This window comes from Gorilla gorilla, chromosome 4 (assembly GCF_029281585.2).
Source record: "Gorilla gorilla gorilla isolate KB3781 chromosome 4, NHGRI_mGorGor1-v2.1_pri, whole genome shotgun sequence".
In the NCBI taxonomy this organism is placed as follows: domain Eukaryota; kingdom Metazoa; phylum Chordata; class Mammalia; order Primates; family Hominidae; genus Gorilla; species Gorilla gorilla.
This window is the reverse complement of record NC_073228.2, coordinates 100,127,909-100,143,268: the sequence shown is the minus strand read 5'-3', so window position 1 is coordinate 100,143,268 and position 15,360 is coordinate 100,127,909. Positions and strand designations below refer to the sequence as shown.

The window sequence follows — 15,360 nt, the reverse complement described above, 5'->3', positions numbered from 1 at the left end:
CTTGCTTTTTAGACTTTGACACTTCCCCAGCTGCTAGGCCTGTGCTTAACTAAACAAGTACAGTAGCACAAGTGGAACATTTATGTAACATAGGAACTATAAATGTTCTTTTAAAAACAGGCCCACTCGTTCCAAAAGATATGACAAAGAAACAAGAGCATTACGTTTTTTAAATAGCTTCAAAATTCCTATGAGGAATGTATATTTTCTTCTACTTGCTGAAGTTAAAAGTGTCATATCATCTGTTTGCTGATGATAAAATGTCCTTTCTAAATAATTTTTTAAAAATTCACTGAGCATTTATCGGGTGTCAGATTCTATTCTAAAGACTTTATGCGTATTCTGTCACTTAATCTTTGCAATAACCTTATGAGGTATGGATACCAACATTTATCCCTATTTTGCAAATGGAAAGACTGAGACTTAGAAAGGTAAAGAAACCTATCCAACATCAGTTAGCTATAGCAAATACTGGAGCATGGTTTGCACTCAGACCATCTGACTTCAGAGTCTCCACTATGGGTAAATCAAAACAATACTATGGAGTTTTTTTGAATAAAAGAGCTGTCAAAATATCTGAAAAAAACATTACAGATAATAAAATCATAAAACATGTTCTATGTATGACTTTTATTTTCTCAGTTACAGACACTTATTTAGGGACTTCCCTTATCATTGCCAGCTCCTTCTTTCACCTTGTACCCCTTTCTCTTGATCACACACACTCACGCACACACACACACACATACCGGCAGCTTCATTGTATACTGCCTGTGGTAGGAACAAATAGGGCAGAAAGAAGTTAATGTTCCACTTTAACAAATGGATTAAATGGTAAGTGTAGCCCCAGAACTGATGGGAGGGAAGGGAGAAAAGATCATTATTTGTAGAATCGATTAGATGTTCCCACTTGCTTGTTTACTTCTAGGTAAATTCATTTATAGGTATATAGAAACAAGCAAAAATGTCTCCACACAAGGGATGATTCCTGGATTTCCTTTACTTTTCTGCCCAGGCCGTAAGTCTTGCTACTTACCTGACAAAAGCTAATGTAGTGGATTTTCTAGAACAGAGTTAAAGATAAATTTTCCCTTAATAAACTTGGATCTTAGTAAAGTAGATCCTGTAGAATGTAGATCAGCACTTTCTAGTCTCTAGAACTTTCTGCAATGAAGGAAACATTTGATATCTCTGCTGTCCAATATGGTAGCCCCTAGTCACATATGGCTGCTGAGCACTTTAAATGTGGCTAGTGCAATTGGGGAACCAAATTTTTACCTTTATCTAACTTTTAAATAGTCACGTATAGCTAATGGCTATCATATTGGACAGCACAGCAGTAGACCCATCTCAATTACAATTCATTGAGTATCTACTGTGTGCCACATGGCTACCTTTGAGGAAGATACAATTTGGTCCCAATTTTACAGATAGAGAAACTGAGGCTCAGAGAGACTAAGTGACTTGTCCACGGATTTACAACTAATAAGTAGTAAATTCTGGATATCACATCTACATCTATCCCTCTCAAGGCCTGATGCTTTTACACAACCTGTGGTTCTCAACACTGGCTGTGTACTAGTTGGTGTGCTCTTCAAAAATACTCATCCCCAGGTCCCACTTCCCAGAAATTTTTGTTTAATTGGTTGGAGGCAGCGCCCAGGCACGTGCATATCTCCGAAATTTCCACTGTACAACATCATCAGGTTGACTGATGCCCCCTATTCTAGTACAGGAAAACTATTTCCAAAAGGTAGTTGTGATGAGGTTCTACCTCTTCTCTCAAGCATGGTTAACAGGTTAGTGCTGAAAGAGAGAGAGAGAGAGAAAAAAAAAAAGGGTCGCACTCCTTTGTTTTACAGATCAAAGTATGAAACCAAGAGAGGCTACTCTAAGCTAAGGTGAGGTCACAGAGCTGGTGTTTGTATTAGAGCTGAGACTGGGGCCCAGGTGTTGAGTTATAGATAAATGCTCCAGCTTCTGGAGCTGTGGGGGCAGCAAGGGTCCGAAGGTCAGGAAAGCTCAGCTCAGGGATTTAAAGCCCCAGGCAGCAATCAGAAGCCCAAGGGCAGACAGGCTATGACTGTGCAGTACTTCACTATTTCTAGAGGTGGGAACACTCAGCTGTCCAGGCTTGTCTCCTTCATCCTCTCCATCTCCTTTCTGCCACTCCAAAGGTCCTTAGGAGTGGTCCACAGGCCTCTGTGCAGCATTTTTTACTCTGCCAAGGTTACTTACAATGGATATAACCCTACCCTGGCACATAATAGATGCTTACAATCATGAATGTGAAATGAATAAAAGTAGATTTGGGAACTCAAGATTACTGAGGCTACTCAGCTTCTAGGTGAGCTCAGATATCTAACTGTGAAAAATAATTCTTTAAGAAATCAAATTTAAAAATCCCTTCAGAACCTTTGCACTTTTCTCAGAAAGGTGGCTCCAGAAGACGATATCAGCCTCTAGGACAGGCTTATTTTTTGTTTCAGCAGCTGAAAAGCCTTGAAAGTGATTAAGTAAGAAGAGAAGATGAAAATACTGACAAAAAGTTAAAAAGAGGAATTTATACCATATCCATATGTACTCCAAGGGTCCTGTTAAGTACAGGCAACCTACATTTGTCCCTCTTAGGTTAGGCGAGAGTGCTTGAAAGAAACTGCCACAAAAATAGAATATGCTGCTATAAACATTATCACTCAGACTAGCTAAGTATTTCTTTCTCTTATACGATAAAGGAGTAAAAATAAAAATAATTTGTGTTTTAGATTGTCCTCAGGAATGATGTGTGGCTATAAAATGTACTGTGGAAATCATCTCTCCATTCAGGAACTCAGCACAGCTGCTACCATGAGGAGACTGCGTATGTTCTGAAGCTAACGAACCTGTGTTCAAGAATCTGCCTTTAGAAGTAACAGCACTGAAAGCCATAAGCAAAAAAATCTCAAGTATGATGGTAGCAAATAGCTTCACATAGAAACATCTACTCTGTTGGCAAGTGCCCTTTAGAAAGCAAGACTTAAATTCTTTTAAAACAAAATCACCAGTCATTCTTAGGAGTCTGCTGCTTGCAAAAGTAGGAAAAACAGGTTTTTTGAGCTACAGCTGCAGATTCAAAAATTAGTTTGTACCAGTTGATTTTGCTTTAGTAATGTAAAAAGTAAAAAACCCAAAGAGAGCAGTAAGAATTAGCTGAGGGTGTTTAGAGATGTCAAAGAAAATAACGGCAGAAAAAGCCACTTCAAATATCTCCAGATTTGAATTTCAAGCCACAGTTTCTTTTAAATCTGCTTTCCCAACCCCTAGGCCAGTTTTTCTTTAATAGTAATACGTGCCCAAGGTTTAAAAATAACACTGAGGTATTAAATAGAACATTAAAGTCCCCTAACTCCTATCTACTTTCAATCCTATTGCAAATCCCCAGAACATTCTTAAAATTATCACTGACTGTATCTTAAAAGGTTAAAGAAACATGGTGTCCAATGTGTAAATGTCCTAAGGAAGTCTGTTTCTCTGGCCTTGAATTTTCCATCAGGGGCCAGCTATGTAACTTAGGGAACGTGAGACACAGACTCAAAACATGAAAGCTCAACTCCTCACTTCTTTCCAACCAGGTTTGTGCCTTTGAGCAGAGCATTTCCATTTGCTGGAATTCTTTTCCCCCTTCTGGAAAGTAAGGGAAATTAAAATGCTGACTCTTGGTTTGCTTCTATTCAAATCTTCTTTACTGGCATTAATAGAAACATAAAGGAGTCACAAACATAAGCCACATAGGTAATTTTATTTCTTTTTTGTTGTTGTTTCTTTTAGAGACAAGGTCTTAATCTGTTGCCCAGGCTGGAGTACAGTGGCACAAACACAGCTCACTGCAGCCTTGAACTCCTGGGCTCAAGTGATCCTCCTACCTCCGTCTCCTAAATAGCTAAGACTACAGGTGCAGGCTACTACGCCCAGCTAATTTTAAAACTTTTGTGTAGAAATGGGGTTTTGCAATGTTGCCCAGGGTGGTCTCAAACTCCTGGCCTCAAGGGAACCTCCCTCCTTGAACTCCCAAAGTGCTGGGATTACAGGATGTGAGCCACTATGTCTGGCCTTCAGCCATATAGGTAATTATAAATTTTTTAGAAACCACTTTAAAAAAAAAAAAGAAACAGGTAAAATTGGCTTTAATAATGCTCTTTATCCAGTATATTCAAAATATCATTCAACATATAATCAATATAAAAGCATTAATATTTTATGAATAAAAATATTCAACATGTAATCAATATAAAAACATTAATATTTTGATACTATCTCTTTTTCAAAGTAGGTGTTCAATGTCTGATTTATATTTGACACAAGGCATCTTGATTCAAACTAGCCACATTTCAAGTACTCAGTACTTGTATCTAGTTACTACTGTTTAGGGTAGTGCAGTGTCATACCAGTGCTGGACATTGTTCCAAAGACACTCTATTTTGGTGAGAAGTTCACTTCTGTATCTCTGCCTCTGCTGCCAAAAAATATATATTATTGTTTATTATTTGTTGAGAATGTCTAATTATCAGCAACAAAGTGTAGAATCTACTTGGATTTCTCAGAGAGTTTCAGTATCAGACCTTTGATTAATACCAGTGCTATTTATTTCCCTATAGTAGATGTGGTCTTCCAGTGACTTTTTCTTGTCTGGCTGAGTCATTCCCATTGAATTTTAGGTCACTTACTGTAAGCTTCACAGGATAATTAGGATAGAGTATCACTGTTAATCAACAACTTGAAAAGTATCATCTGCTTTTAAAAAGCAGATGAAAATACTAACTGACCTAAAAGGCGAAAGTAAAATTTAAAGTAAATGAATTTTACTTTATTTTCTCCAAAAATTACCTACTTTCATTCATCAATCATGTTGCATGCCTCTCAAACCTCACACTAAGAAAAACACCTCCAGCCTCAACAAGCAGTGAAAAGTAGGTCAAATTTTTAAACACTACTCTGTTTTCCAATAAATTCAACAAATAATTCTTGAATACTTTCCACAGACCAGGAGCTGTACTTAGTGTTGAGGATTCCTGCCTTGATGGTTTAATTTCAAAGATTTCATCAGGTTAGCCCATTATCAGAGACTCTGGCATGTATGTTGGGGCAGGAGTATAGGTTTGCATTCTAGGGTATTTTTTCCTATAAAGCCTTCCCCCAGGATCTACATTTTTAAATGAGCCCATTTTTACCCCTCTAAATCTATTCTGTCTGCAAGACAAAATCTGCTGAAATATGTTATATACCACTTTTGGTGTATGCTGTAAATTAAAAATCAGCATGTTTGTTGTAAAAGAAAATATTCAAGCAAATTAGAAGTCTGAAAAGAAAATGTTCCCCCCTCTCTTAATGCATTATCCCCAGGTGCACCCCTTAGAGGTGACCACTGTTGAAGTATTATTCTAAAACCTCCAAGCATATATAAATATGTACACACATATGAATACATACGCAAATTTTAAAAGAATATTTTTAAAGTAACATGTGATTATGAAGAAAATTCAAATAATACAGAAGCACATAAAAATGGAGTAATCTGTATTCACATACAATATTTGATGGAGTATTTTAAAGTAACACGATTATGGACAAAATGCAAATTGTAAAATGCAAAGTGAAATTTTTCCCTACCCCACATTCCCATAACCCAAAAGTAATAAAAAATGCCCATAGTTGTGTCTTTGTGTGTGTGTGTGGATCTTTTGTGAATTTTTCTACAAATATATATAGACTATGCCTAACAGAGTTATGAAATGTGCTTTCAAATACTTTTTATTGTGAAATCTAATATATACATAGGTAAGTGTACAAAACAACAAAGTGAGCCCTCTTGCAACAACCACTCAGGTTAAAAAGCAGAGTACTGCCAGCCCTCTTCAGGACTTCTAATCACTACCCCCTCTCACCCTCTCTCTCAGAGCTTTCCAGTATCCTGACTTTTAGAGTCATCAACTTGTTGTTGTCCTTGTTAATTTTATCGCTAAGCACACATCATTAAGCACTATAACTTTGCCTGTTATTAGAGTTTAAGTAAATAGAACCATACCATATGTATTTTCTTGTGTCTGGCTGCTTTTATTTACAAAATTTGTTTATTTTTAACTTAATACATCTTGGGGCATCTTAGTGAACATATATAGAATTGCCTCATTCTTTCATTTTCATGCTATAGAACTGAACAAATTTCCAAATGAAAAACCGAATTATTTTCACGCTTTTTGATCATTATAAATAATGTTGTAAAAATATCTTGAGCATTAGTCTTTATAAATTAATTTTTTAAAACTTAAAAAGTAATCCTACTACTAACGTAAAATTAGGTGGAATATCAATTATTTCAGAATTCTGAATGAAAGAACCTTTATCTTTAAAAATCTATAAATGTCAAATGTAAAATATGTTAAGATCATAGTCTGGATATGAAGCAAAATTTGGTGCAATTTGCACCCAAAGCCAACCAAGTCCTAATGTGAATGATACTATTAATTGACAATGAACACACACTCTGCGAGGCACTATTCTCTGCATTTTACATGCCCAACAACCCATTAAGTTAGGCTCTATAATTACTACCAATTTACAGATAAGAAAACAGGCCTGGAGATGATAAGTCACTTGGCCAACATCACACAGTGGTTAAGAGTAATATCTTTAACCCTTAGGTTTGTATACATCCTGGGGGACCCTCAACAAAGCAACAGCCCAAGAGAGTTTCCTCTGTGGTGATAGAACAGTTCTATATTTTGATTGTACTAGTGGTTACACAAATCTATACATGGAATAAAATTGCATATAACTACACACACACACACACACACACACACACACACACACACACAATTGAATGCAAGTAAAAAATGGCGAAAATGGAATCAGGTCTGTAGTTAACAGTATTGGAGCTTGGATCCCAGAGGCGAGTGATAAAAAATAGTATTGGACTGATGTTAACTTCTTGGTTTTGATATCGCATTACAGTTCGATTACATATTATACTGTATTATATCTTATATGTAATACAGTAAAATGCTTATTTTATATTTTATATTACATATAAAAGTATTACATCTTATATGTAATACAATATAATATGTAATCGAACTGTAATGCAATATCAAAACCATGGGTTTGCATTGGTGGTGAGTACAGGGAAAGGGAGATGCCTGACATGGCTTCTCTGGGAGTTGAGTGAAGTATACATGGAAATTATGTACTATTTTTCCAACTTCTTGTTAGTCTATAATTATTTCCAAATAAAATGCTTTTTTTTTTCTTTCAAATGGAGTCTCGCTCTGTTGCCAGGCTGGAGTGCAGTGGTGCAATGTCGGCTCACTGCAACCTCCACCTCCCGGGTTCAAGTGATTCTCCTACCTCAGCCTCCTGAGTAGCTGGGACTACTGGCGCATGCCACCATGCCCAGCTAATTTTTTGTATTTTTAGTAGAGATGGGGTTTCACTATGTTGGCCAGGAAGGTCTCAATCTCTTGACCTCGTGAGCCACCCGCCTCGGCCTGCCAAAGTGCTGGGATTACAGGCGTGAGCCACTGCACCGGGCCACAAAATGCTTTTTAAGGGATAGGTGGTTTCCAGATCAGCTTTGGCATCAGTTGGGAACTTGGAAATGCAAAACCTCAGGTCCCACCTCAGACCTACTAAATTAGAATCTGCATTTTAACAAGAATCTCAGATGATTCACATGCACATTAAACTTTAGAAGCATTGTTATACAAGAAATAAAAGTGATATTCAAGTATTTCTCATCCTGCCACAAAACAAAAAAAGTTTCTTCATTTTAGGGGCAGAAGTTGTTCTGGAGGCCCAGGGCCTGCTCATTGGTGTACAACCAGTTCAGTCACACAGGATACGTGCTCAGAGAACTCCTTTACCCCATGAGGTTTAATATTCTACCTTGAAATTCTTAATAATTTTATTTTTGAGTTTGTGTTTTATAAGTGAAATCCAATGAGACAACAGAGTACACACAGGGTGCTTGGAGCCTCAGCTCACCAACCAGCCCACTTCTCTGCTTTGCTGGGGTGGGGTTCTCAGCTGCCCCACTTCCCTGTACCCTTGTACTTTGGGTCCCGTAGGCCTTTTCCAGCCTGTCCTCACCAACAATTTTTGCTGACCTCCAGCCTCAGAAGGAGGTTGTATTGCTCCCTGTGACATCTCAGGGTGAGGCATGGTGGCAGCTATTCCTGTCTGACTGGCAGCACCATGGCATGTTCATGGGTATTGGTGGGCAGGAGGGAGTCTCTTACCTGCCTCTGATCTAGCACGTTTGGCATAGAGGTGGCACTACTCTTGGGGGTCCCCAGCCACCATGGGATTGCATGGGTGGTGGGCACAGGGAAAGGGAGATGCCTGACATGCCTTCTCTGCCACCTGCCAGGGAATGGGTTGGGCAAGTGGATGGCAGTAGGAGAACTTAATGGTGGGTGATGTGAGGGCTTAGTCACAGAGCGAGGTCCTATGTGAATCTGCATTCATCCTGCAGGTATTTCCATGCCTAAGAATGTGCAACATTAAATAGCAAATAAAAACACCATGATAGGTTGAGGCAAAGACTGTGGAATAACAGAAAAAGCTTCATATTTTAATTTTCTTGCTTTTTAAATAGGAGGCTCCACATTTTCATTTTGCGCTGGGCCTCACAAGTGATGTAGCCAGTGCTACAGAGGCCATTGGAATCAAAAGATGAACTTTCAGGCTGTATTTGGCAGATGCATGGGCCCAGTGGTGAACTCTAATGGGTACCAAAAGCAGCATTCATTAGAAGATGGCCTCCAGGAACCCTTCAGCAACAAAAGGTTTGTTCATCCCCCTTTTATTAAAGGAGACTTTCAATCACAGAAAATATAAGCCAGCACCAAGAACTATAAGCACAGATCTCCCAATTCTTTGTATATCTGCCAGTACCTAGGTATACTTCCATATTTTCTATATATGTCTACAAAGAAAGTAATCAGCGTAACACTTCTACTTTTATTTATTTATTTATTGCTGTTTGTTTGTTTGTTTGTTTTGAGATGGAGTCTCACTCTATTGCCCAGGTTAGAGTGCGATGGCGTGACCTTGGCTCACGGCAACCTCCGCCTCCCAGGTTCAAGCGATTCTCCTGCCTCAGCCTCCCAAGTAGCTGGGATTACAGGTGCCCACCACCATGCCTGGCTAATTTTTATATTTTTAATAGAGACAGGACTTTACCATGTTGGTCAGGCTGGTCTCAAACTCCTGACCCAAGGTGATCCACCCATCTCAGCATCCCAAAGTGCTGGGATAACAGGCTTGAGCCACCATGCCTTGCCACACTTCTACTTTTAAAAATTAAAATTCCTATGCAGCTTTAAATATAGAAAAAACATGGGACTTTGGAATAAGTCTTAGAGGAAGGAGAGAAAGGATTTAGGTTATAAGGAATATGTTCATACTTTTATATGTATAGATCTTCTTAAATTAATCCATACAATAAGTACTCACTGAGCCCTCCCAAAAAGATCACTAGTAAACTTAAACTAATTCTCTCTGAAGCATTTTTGAGATCCTATACTTTTTCCAAAAATAATTTTTAAATCCTGCCTTTTTCAACTCTTCCCCATAAATAATTTATTGATGACTAAAAAAATTATATTCAGAAATAACACACATATTTATTGTTCATACTCTTGTTTCTCTATCCTGGGCAGTGTCAATCTTTCTTTTACTTATATCCTCTATCCTGAACTGATAATGTTACTTATATCCTCTTTTACTTATATCCTCTATCCTGAGCTGATAATGTTACTTATATCCTCTTTTACTTATATCCTCTTTTACTTATATCCTCTATCCTGAACTGATAATGTTACTTAGCATATGTCATGTGTAACTGAAGAGAAGGCAAAAGCTTAAAAGTTATTTTGTCTAGGAAGGTGTTCTCAGTGAGTTTGTTTAATAGGATAAATGCAAATTTTTATCTGTAGCATGACCCCAATTTTAATCTCATGCATTTATATATATATAATTGTGGCTGGGATGAATTGGTACATAAAGTTCTTAGTAATGGTTGTTTTAGGGTGTGGAATTGTAGGTGATTTTAGTTTTCTTTTTTCTATTTGTCTGTATTTTCCCAGTTTGTCTGCAGTGAATATTATAGGGAACGTTAGCAACATTACATGATAGAGCCCTAATGCATCTGATACTCATTATTCTTTAATATGAACCACTTGGATTTTTTTCAGAAATGTACTTTGCTCTTTGGGATACTGCCACCAGTTCACTGACAGGAGTGATGAAGCTGAGTGTGAATTTCCCACATTTAAGGAGTGTTAATTCATTTAGTAGCATAATTAAGTCACCACCTGATAACGCAAGAGTCAGTGCAACTCATCAGACTTCAAATGCCCAATTAATTTATTCTTCTGTGCTACATCAGCATATGTATCCTGATTTTGTTAAGTGTACCATGAAGGTTTTTTTTAAAAAATATTATGTTGTAGGACAATGATTTCCATATAATATTGTAGAACAGTGGGTCCAGGAAGCCTAAAAACTCCTTGTTATAGTTTCAATTGAAAAATTGCTTATCCAATTGCAACAAAAGCAAAAATTGACAAATAGGATCTAATTAAATTAAAGAGCTTCTGCACAGGAAAAGACACTATCAATAGAGTAAACAGACAACCAACAGAATGGGAGAAAATGTTTGCAAACTATGCATCTGACAAAGGTCTAATATCCAGCATCTAAAGGAAACAAACAAATTTACAGGAAAAAAAAACAACCACATAAAAAAGTGAGCAAAGGAAATGAACAGATACTTTTCAAAACAAGACATACATGTCACCAACAAGCATATGAAAAAAAGTGCAACTTCACCGATCATTAGAGAGATGCAAATCAAAACCATAATGAGATATCATCTCACACCAGTCAGAATGGCTATAATTAAAAAGTCAAAACATAACAGATGCTGGTGATGTTGCAGAGAAAGAGGAACACATATACACTGTTGGTAAAAGTGTAAATTAGTTCAATCATTGTGGAAAGCAGTGTGGAGATTCCTCAAAGAGCTAGAAACAGAACTACCAGTCAACCCAGCAATCCCATTACTGAGTATATACCCAAAAAAATATAAATCATTCTATCATAAAGACACATGCACACATGTGTTCATCCAGCACTATTCACAATAGTAAAGACATGGAATCACCCTAAATGTCCATCAGTGGTAGACTGGATAAAGAAAATGTGGTACATACACACCGTGGAATACCATGCAGCCATAAAAAAAAAACAAGATCCTGTCCTTTGCAAGAACATGGATGGAGCTGGCGGACTCCAGCAAACTAATGCAAGAACAGAAAACCAAATACCACCTGTTCTCACTTAGAAGTGGGAGCTAAATGATGAGAACACATGGACACATAGAGGGGAATGACAGATACTGGGTCCTTCCTGAGAGTGTAGGGTGCGAGGTTGGAGAGGATCAGGAAAAACAGATAATGAGAACTAGGCTTAATACCTGGGTGATGAAATAACCTGTACAACAAACCCCCATGACATGAGTTTACCTATTTAGCAAACCTGCACATGTACCCCTGAACTTGAAAAAAAAGAAAAATCACTTATCTTATAATCATGGAAGAATCTATCATAATAAAATGTGTACAGTATATACTTACTAATTGTAACTGTTAACATGTCCTACTTTCAAGAGCTTTCAAATAACTTCTGTTTTCCCATAGTATTTTCCAGATAGAACTTAGGCTATTAAATGAAAGGACAGGAAGCATAAGCACAGTGTGAATTTCCCCGAAAATACTTGCGGCGCAACTTAATTGACAATGTGAAGGTATTAAGAGGTAGAGCCTTTAGAAGGTGATTAAGTTAGGAGGGCAGAGCCCTCATGGATGGGACTAGAGACCTTACAAAATGGCTTGAGGTAGTGGGTTTGTTTTCTTCTGCCCTTTTGCACAGACACTGCAAGAAAATGTCATCTGTAGGACAAGCCCTCACCAAACACTGAATCTGCCAGTGCTTCCTAGCCTCCACAACTGTCAGAAATACATTCCTATTGTTTATAAGTTGCCCAGTTTGTGGCATTAATATTTTGTTATAGCAGCAGAAATGTACTAAGAAAGTCCTCAAAATACGGCAGCTATTATTAGTGTTATCTACTTAATCTAGACACATAAATATTAATCATGTTAAAAAATACCCACAAAGACAACAGCTAACATCATCATCATGTTATTGTCATTTTACAGAAAAGAAAACTAAGGCACAGAGAGGTTACATAACTTGCCCAAAGTCATACGTTAATAAGTGATAGGGCAGGGGTCAGAATTGAGGAAATATGGCAGCCAAATACACCAACTGGAAAACAGAGAACGAGAAAAAACATCTACCAACCGAATGATCAAATTAAAAAATATTTATTCAGGGCAGTTGTGCAAAATGAAGCCTTCTTCCTCAAGAAGCTGAACTATAATCTCACTGTAATATAATCTCACAGTGATTAAAAACACACTTGAGTAAGAAAGAATCTTCTCCCTTAAAAAGCTGACAATTCAGTGACAGTTAAGGTAGAAGATGAGTTTTAAAAATTAGGTAATCCAGTGTGTATCCTGGATGTCAAAACAAATAAATAAATAATAAGCAAGAGATAGGAGTGTATGATCTTTAAAGTACTTTCCATATCTGGAAGATTCTATAACTCTCTTTGCTTTAAGTTTTGCCATGAAAAGTTAGAAAAATTTCAAAAGCCAGCTATATACATGAACCACAAGCACAGGGATTCATTCAAATGAATCAGGAATAACCTCTGGTTTGGTATTATAATTCCGCAAACTGCAGAACTTTGTCTGAATATGAACACCAAATCAGCAAAATCTGACTCCCCGTTGCTAACACAGAACTAGTTTATATCATATTCATGTGTGTACTTGCTTTGGGTCCAGTCTCTAGAAATGCTCCATCTTACCTAAGTATCAACAAAGGCAGGAAAAACCTTGTCCAAAAACATTTTTAAGTGGTTGATGTGGGCAGATGGAAACAATGGAATACTAGATCTACAGAATAGCTGGTGGAGAATCTGGATTTTGATTGTTTGTATTTGATGGGATTTTCAAATTACTTTTAAAAGTAAGTCATAAGTGCCAGCCTGAATTAGAGCGGGAGGACTCTCTAGGGACTCCTGCTGTGTTTTGAGAAATGTGCTTGGGAGCACAGTGCACCTTATCCCCAGAAAGGAAAAGTGCCCTTGAAGATTACAAGCAACAATTTCTATCTTGCCTCCAACATGACCAGAATAGGGTGGAGCCACAAGATTTGACTCCCCCTGGCTATCATCAGGGGACCAATTACTATATTCATGGCTAACTTAATGGGATCCTGAGTAACATCATTAAGGGCACAGTAGGCAATAAATGATTATGAAAGAACCTTGTGAAATTCCCTAGGTAGACCATGCCTGGTCTAGCTCCCTTATCTAATACCATCTGTGGATGCATAGATGACCTGGAAATGGAAATTGTGTAAGTAATAACTTCTAATTGAAAGAAATTTAACTTAAGTATATTTATACTGCTCACTGCATGTTATATCTTAGTTCACACCTAGGGAATCTAAACTAGTTATTGCCAACCTCTCTGGAACCCCGAAGCTCAACCATCATTGAATTTCACAACACTTACTTGTACTATGTGAAAGAGTATTTTAAAAATTCAGTTGAACGGTAATTTAAAAATTCAATTGAAGGGTAGTAGTTTTTGTTAGGAGAATTTTGCAACCTTTTGAGAAATGAGTCAGGGTGCCAAACAGAGTGGGTTTGTTTTTAAAATGCAGATTCTTGTCCACTCCCCAGACCTAATAAATCAAAACCTCTGAGGGCTGGGGCCCAGGGACCTAAAGTTTAACAAGCTCCTCAGGTGATTCTTATGTACACTAAAGTTTGAGAATGTCTGCCCTAGGGTATCGCCAACCCAAAGATAAAATCACTTGTTACTACCAAATGTTATAAAATGTTGCACTGCTAGCACTACCTAATCGGCTATAGGAAACCAGCACTTCTTAGCATTAGAAAAATTTCCATCACAATTTGACTTTCTCATACTTAGGGGTGTGACTTTATATGCAGTGATGCTGAAGAAATCTGGCCCATCCTGTGAAGGCTGCTGGTAATAGGCTCCCCTTCTGCCCATGCATGCCACTGGTACCATGATTGGTATGTCCCTAATGTAATCACAGTCCTCCTGCTTCATGGCATGCTCTGCTCTCTCCTCATCTCTAAAGTAAGGACAATTGTTATTCCATGTGCAACTGCTGAAAATTGTTTTTAAAAAAGTAAGGACAATGTTAATTTTGCATAACTCATAAAAACCAGTACAACTTTCCCTTATCAATATTTTAAAATGTATATTTCTTATATTGTTCTTTCATTATATTTACAACAGCTTGTCCTTATGGTTGTAAACCATAAGGGGTTGACCCTTAACAAACTTTTTAAAATAATATTCATAAGCTTATCAGAGTAAGAAAATGACAAAAACAAAGCAAAGGATGAAACTGGCTTCAGTAGCACAAGAGAAAGGCCATCCCCTCAAGATATGTGAAGCTATCCCCTCAAGCACTTAATAATTCTTTCACCAAATCCAAATGTAACAAGTCATATCTTAGGCTGGAAATGTTTTGCCTTTTGCAGAATATCAGAAGCCAGAAAGCTTGGAAAACTATTAAAGAATTCATAACACAAGTATCTTTTTTAAGAGAAGTTACCTTGCTTGTTTGTTTTTCAGGAAGAAATACTAGCTGGTACAAACACTTGATGAAAACAACATTTATCTCTCTATTGAATTTCCACAGAAACTGGAAATTGGAGCGTACCTGTTAAAATAAAAAGTTCAGTTGCTGAGGCACTAGAAATCAAACTACTTTCAAAAAGAAAATTCTCCCAATCAGACACCATTCAGCCTAGGTCTATTAGCGTCACTTGTCAAAAGGCAGAAATCTTAAGTGGGATGAATCATAACAGCTGGTTCCCACCAACTGACACTCCACCAGACAGGAAGCTGGTTATCAGTGGGTGGTAAGGTGTCACCACTGTCCAGGCAGCTTGGTCAGAGTGATGGGGCCTGTAAGAGTTGGTAGCTCCCTGGAAAGCCCCTTAAGGGAATGTCTGCAGATGATAGGCTCAGTAGATGGTTTTTGGTTTGGGTGGGTGAGTGGGTGTGTGTGTGTGTGTGTGTGTGTTTGTGTGTGTGCGTGCAAATTTTTGCATTTTGACTTTGATGCAGAGAAACTCAACTTAAATGCTATAGTGTACACGGGTCTTTTTTCTATCCAGGGAAAGGCTACAAGAAGTATAGC

At 37.7% G+C, this 15,360-nt stretch overlaps 1 long non-coding RNA gene across 1 annotated transcript in view; it reads right to left on the bottom strand.

The window, feature by feature from the left end:
* The window catches only part of LOC134758441 (uncharacterized), a 425,889-nt gene that overhangs the window by 397,050 nt on the left and 13,479 nt on the right, over positions 1–15,360 (bottom strand). Inside the window, exon 2 of the long non-coding RNA XR_010133633.1 lies at positions 14,770–14,877. This is a non-coding gene — a long non-coding RNA (uncharacterized lncRNA). The remainder of the gene's footprint in view (positions 1–14,769; positions 14,878–15,360) is intronic.